The sequence below is a fragment of the Agelaius tricolor genome, unplaced genomic scaffold, assembly GCF_023055355.1.
Source record: "Agelaius tricolor isolate 1412-34295 unplaced genomic scaffold, bAgeTri1.0.p SCAF_18, whole genome shotgun sequence".
In the NCBI taxonomy this organism is placed as follows: domain Eukaryota; kingdom Metazoa; phylum Chordata; class Aves; order Passeriformes; family Icteridae; genus Agelaius; species Agelaius tricolor.
Genome location: NW_027269278.1, coordinates 12938662 through 12944755, shown reverse-complemented (window position 1 = coordinate 12944755; position 6094 = coordinate 12938662).

Here is a 6094-nt window from a genome sequence, read left to right as displayed (position 1 = left end):
ACAGATCTGCAGCACTCTGTGCCCAGAGGAACTGTGGCTTCCCAGGTTTTCCTCATCCCTTCCCACTGCACAGGTGGTCTTTGGTCAGATCCTGCTCCCAAAGTAAGCCTAGAGCTTACTCTGAAATTGAAATAATAATAAATCTCAGTTTTGCACTGGTGTCACCAAGATGAGGATTTGGCCCTGTACACACATCCAAAATTAAGGCTGCCACATGGGTGGCTATAAAGCTCCTACAAGAACACCACCAATAATGCAGATCTCCAGCACAGCCAGCATGACAGCCCATTAGGACTCCTGCAGTTCCAGTCTGCATAAAAGCTCCTCTCTGCCTTCCCTCTGGACATGAGGCCAGGGAAGTGTTGGGAAAATTCTCCAGCCATCCTTCAACCCTGTGCTGGTGATCCCCTGAGGGCTTTAATGGGCACACACAGAGAAACCTCCAGAAGGTTCTTGCTTAGATCCCAGAAACTGTCAGCCTGTAGCTAGAGAGACCTGGGTTATCCAGCAATGACTGCTCCTCTCCCTCAGGAACTCAGGATAATGAAACAACACTGAAGCAAATCTCCACCAGAGAACTCTCTGTGAGTGTGCCCTGCCAGCACAGGAGCCAGCAAACCTGGGGCTGGCACTGCCAACTCCAGCTACAGCCCTGGGGAACCCAGGGCAGAGGAAGGAACTCCCTCGGGGAAAACGCAGGAAACTTTCTTGTTCCTCTTTCTCCCTTCCTCCCTCTTTGAATGCAGTCAGTCCACACAGAAAACTGCCTGTGCCTTCTCACAGACACACTTGCAGCCAGGCTGAGACACTGAAAGCTTTTCTGCATGGAACAGAAGGCCAAGGGTTCCTCTTCCTCACAGGATTATTAAGAGGTCACATATGGGAATTCAACAGCTCCATCTGCCTGACAGCCAAGAGCAAGGGCTGGAAGCACCCCCTGCATGTTCTGAATCCAGGAAAATATCCCAGGAGATTTGGCACTAAGCTGATGGTCAACAAAACTACCCAGAGCCTGAGGCATTACAGTTTGATTTAACCATGCACACTTTTGTTAAAGGATTAGGAGGACTCTATCATTGTGACATTTGAATTGTAATTGAAAACCAGTCTCTCCCACACACTTTACTGGTCTGGGACCTGGGAGGGGAGGTGTGTGGGTCCATGAGGGGGGTGTGTGTGTGTCTGTGAGGGGTGTGCACATCTAGCAGCTGCTTTGGGGCAACAAAAGGGTTCACAGCCCCAAAGAACCGTGTTTACCCCCCATCACACATCAGCCCAGCAAACAACGTGGGATTTTACAAAGCCAATGGACCCAGTGAGGAACTCAAGTTGGAATTTCAATCATCTCTGCAGAGCCCATTTAGAAATCTGTCTGCTGTACGTGAGTGTCAACAAACACTCATGAAATTCCATCTCTGCATCAATTTGCAAAATAGAAAAAATGCTTCATGAACAGCAATATCGTCCTGTGTGCACAGCTGCCAGCAGCTGCCCTCTGGGGTGGTTCTTGTAATTTTCTGTATTTTCCTCAGCAAGATGTCACTTATCATGAAGACTATCATCAATACATGAGCTGAGGATGAACAGGTAAGCAGGTCTGTTATCCCCAGCCCTGAAGCACACAGGAGTCTTGTTTTGGATATTCTTGTTGGGTACCTAACTCAGCTACACAGCACACAGATCTGCAGTCAGGAGTGGGGAGGCTTGGATTACCAGACTCTCCTGCCAGGGATGGAGGGATGCAATCCCAGTACCTCACTCTGAGCCCATCACAGACTCTCTAAATGCTCAAGGGCTCCGTTTCTGAGCATCCATCTCAGTGTTTGTGTTATAGTGCAGTGCTGGCATTATGAAAGCAACGAGGCTGTGTGTGAATGGCTGTTTAGGCTGCCTGTGTGATCCTGCAGCTAAAATCCACTAACCATGGTGCTAGAGCTTGCCCAAGTCCCTCTCACATAGGCAGCTATAGGCTCTTCCTTAAAGAAGTTACTCTGTCAGAGAGGAGCTGATGTCAGCAGACAGGGAAAGGAGGGGACAGAGATGAGGAATCTTGACTGATCTTACAGATTGTGAATGTACCAAGAGCTGAGCTCAGTGCCAGCAGCTGGTTAGAGATGCCACAGAGGGGACAGCCCTTCAGCTGACTGTGCACAAGCACAGAGCCCAGCCCCATGCCCGAGGAGCTGGGCAGCACAAGGAGATGTGTCTGAGCTCAGGCATTTGCTCCTGTTCCCCCTGAATGCCTCTCCCCAACATCTGAGACCATCTGAGTGTGAAAGCTTCCCAGGGAAAAGAGCTGAAGACTGCAACATTCATTTCTCTCTGTGAGGACAAAGGGAGGATGGAGTCCAAGCTGTTTCTCCTCAAATCACCAATCAATCAAGCAGCTCTGGTGGTGTCACTATCCCTGGCACTGGGACCTAATTTAAAATTACCTCAAATCTGAAAGATTGATTTTCACCATCAGCATTTAATGTCTGCTGTATCTTTCTTTTCCCAGCAGAGAAGAAAAAAAGAGAGGAGGAGAGAGAGAGGGAGAAGGAGATGGTTCAGATTCAACTGCAATTTAGCATTCATTTGCATTTTTAAATTAGCTAAGCTGTGGACCGTTGCAAAGCAATGACAGAGAAATTTTGTAATAATTAGTCTGCTGGGAGTGTAGAAATGGCTATACAGGCAGGTTTCACTGAAAGAGGGAGCAATATCCCAATGCTCAAACTGGGATTTGCCCAGGCAAATTTACTCTCCCTCATATGGGGCCAGCTCCAGCTCAGCAGACACAGAGAGCTCCAGCTCAGACAACTTCATCTGCTCCAGACACTGGCTGCAGCCAGTGGGGAGAGAGGGGTGTGCTCAGACTGTGATTCATCTTAACCTCATGTAGAAATCTGAATCAGGCCAGATCATTAGATACCTGGAGCGAGGTGAGAGCAATCTCACCACTGTTTACAATATAATCTTAAATTCTTCAGCCTCTCTGTGTGTGTCAGCCTCTCCTCAGTGGGCTCCACACATCTGACCCCTTCTCCCTTCCTGCTGCAGCTCCCACCATGATTCTCTTACTGCCTGTAAGGAGATTTATCCCTCTCCTAAATCCAGTGGAAAGCCATCATTACCTCAGATCTGACAGCAAGTGCTCAGGGAAGGGGGAAAGGAAGGATCAGGATGAGAATGAGCTGAAGGAGCCCCAGTTTTGCCACCCTTTGCTCACAAGGGGGATATGGCAGCACTTGACTGTACAGTGGAAGCATATTCAGCTGCATATTCAGCAACCTGAGCCACTGATTTTGCAATGCATCTCACCCTTGCTGTTTGAGATGAGTGAATATTGTAATTCCTCCTCCTTTGGACAGCAGGACATGGCAGCACTAATGCTCACTTTGCTCAGCAAGGGGAAGAGACCAGTGGGGACTAAACATGGCTTCAGAAACACTCACACCCAACCATCCTGAGAGGAATAGTGGATTTGTCTTTACAAACAAGCTGTGGGTCTGCTGGTAGGTAAAATCAGCACTGGGATATGAAAGAGGCAATGGGAAGGATTCCACTGATTGGAGAATGGAAAAAGATATTTGCTTTTAGAAATAAACTCCAGGTTTGCTGATAAACGAAATTAGACCTTGAGAGATGAAAGAAACAACGGGAAAGAAAAACCCCTAAATTCCTTAAGAATTAAAAATTAAGAGGGAGGGTTATACATTAGAGGGAAATCTTCGGGAAATCTTTAGTATCAGGTGTATCAGGGAGACTGTACCTCTCAAGTACCTCAGAAATGGGGAAAGAGAGAAGGGAAATGCAAACAGGAAATTGGGATAAAAAGGAGGCTGAGTCCTCCAAAAATTGAGAGATCCCAGGGGAATGCCCCATGGCCTTTCCCTTTATTTGAATAAAGCCGAAAGGACTCCTCTGCCTCCTTTTTGGACATAAACCCCTGGTGTTTGTGGATTAATTTTCCTAACAGTGCTGAAAGCAACTCTTCATCACCCATCAGATGCTCTCTGCCTTGCATTATTTTGCTGTCCTTTGCTTGCCCTGCTCCAAAAGCTGTCATCTGTTTCTCAGTGTGACTGCTCCTTTTTGCTTAAGTTATCCCTCTGGGTGAACAGAAGCACAAGGAACATTCAGTGAATTTCCTGAAATCCTCCTCCTGATCTCAAACATCAACCCTCAGTACATTTGTGCTTATCCAGCCTCACCACTGCTTTGTTCAAAAACCTGAACCCATCCTCTTCCAAAGCAGCACCAGCCCCAGCAGCTCAGCAGGAGCCATGGAATGATTTGTTTCCTCTCAGACATAATTTGGGGTTACAGAGCATCCCCATTTTACAGACATTTAGTCTATAATGCTGTGCCATGTGCATATATATAGGAAACAGAATGAAATGACTTGAAAACCACTCTACCTGCATCAAATGCATTAACTCTGTGACCACAAAATAGACACCCCACTATTCTGACAGCAAAGTGAGCACAACTGGATTTCCCTGAAGGAACCCAAACCTTTCCAGTTTTATTACCTTGTCACTCTGAGTTTTTGTAGATATCAATCACAAAGGTACATTTTGTTTCAGTGTGGACTTAAGTGACTTGATCCAAACTATCTCTTTTGGTGCTGGTATTTCTGGAGTGTGTTCATCCCATCAAAGTTCCAGTTTGTCCCATCACATCAATGGCTCTTAGCTGGCATTGCCTTAAAAAATTCAAGTTTCTTGCTTGCTCACCTGTCATTTTGTTACTAGTCACATGTCCAAACTGGGGTAAAAGCACTTCCTAGGATCCTCTGTGCATTTTCCCTTAGGATATTCTTACTTTCTTCCTCTGGCAGAGAACAGTTGTGGAGTTTGTGCTTTGCAGCTGTGGTGAAGGCTCTGGAAAGGTTTTTTTATCAAGTATACAGGGGTGCATGGAGCAAACTTGTCAGTGGTGCTGAACTCTGTGTTGTTTTCCTCTCAGCTAAATGTGGGCAGCTGATTTGAAGGATTTCTGGGGTCCTGTTGCAGTCACTGGAAAGAGAGACACCTCCCAAGGACCATTTGTCTCATCCTAGGGTGGCTGCCCAAGAGAAATGAGAAATTTCGATTTCTGAAAGTCACATTTTAGTCCTACCAACTACAGAGCAAACCTACACCCTTGTTTAGACAAGAAGCCAGCACTCAGGCATTACATTTAGGCCAGGGCAATCCACCCAAAACACCTGTGTATGTTTCCCTAAATACATAGGAGTGGACCCATTCCAGCTGTTTATTCCTGAGCCTTTTCACAGAAGCATCACTTTGGAAAGGACACTATTTTCAGACAGAACCAAGCAGTTCTGTCCAGATTTAAATTTACAAACGATAAGCAAGCCTCGCCATCCCTCCCACTGGCTGTGATTGTGATGGTGCCTCCCCTGAGGGGCAGCAGCTTGTGTAGAGACAAGAGTGAAAAGAGACAGAAAGGAGATGAGAGAAGGAGCTTCGCTGTGCACCAGGGGTGAGGACACATCTGCATTATAACCTCCCTTCCTCAGAGGCTGCATGATAAGGAAGCTTTTCTGAAGCATCACTAACCATCCCCGGCTGTCCCGGCAGGTCCCTGCTGTATTTCTTTGCCGCTCTTTCTTTGTCTCTTGTTCCCAGCGTGGTGCTGGAGTCGGGCAGAGGCTGGAGGGGCACCAGGGCCATTCCCAGCGCCCTCTGACACCTCCCCAGACCCCACCCGCTGAGGCTCAGGCGTCTATAATGATGTTTTTCTGGATATTTCCATATGTGTAACGAGCAGTTCAGCTACACCACAGCCCCAGAAAGTGCTTTTCCATAAAAATAAAATCCTGTAAAACCTGTACCTTCAGACAACCCCCACCCTGACATAGACCCAGTCTCTCTATTTTACAAAATAAAGGCTTCAGTGCTCAAACTAGGAGTTTTGCTGTGTTATCTGTGTTATCTGTGATTGTCTTGGAAACACAGCTCACCCTGAGGCCAGCTATTAACATCTTTCAGCATAACAAAAGCCTTTATTGTCCCACTATTTCTCATGCATTCTGTCAAGACACGCAGATGAATGAGTTACCAGGGGGTAAGTTTGGGTATAAATTTACAAGGCCTCTACTCCA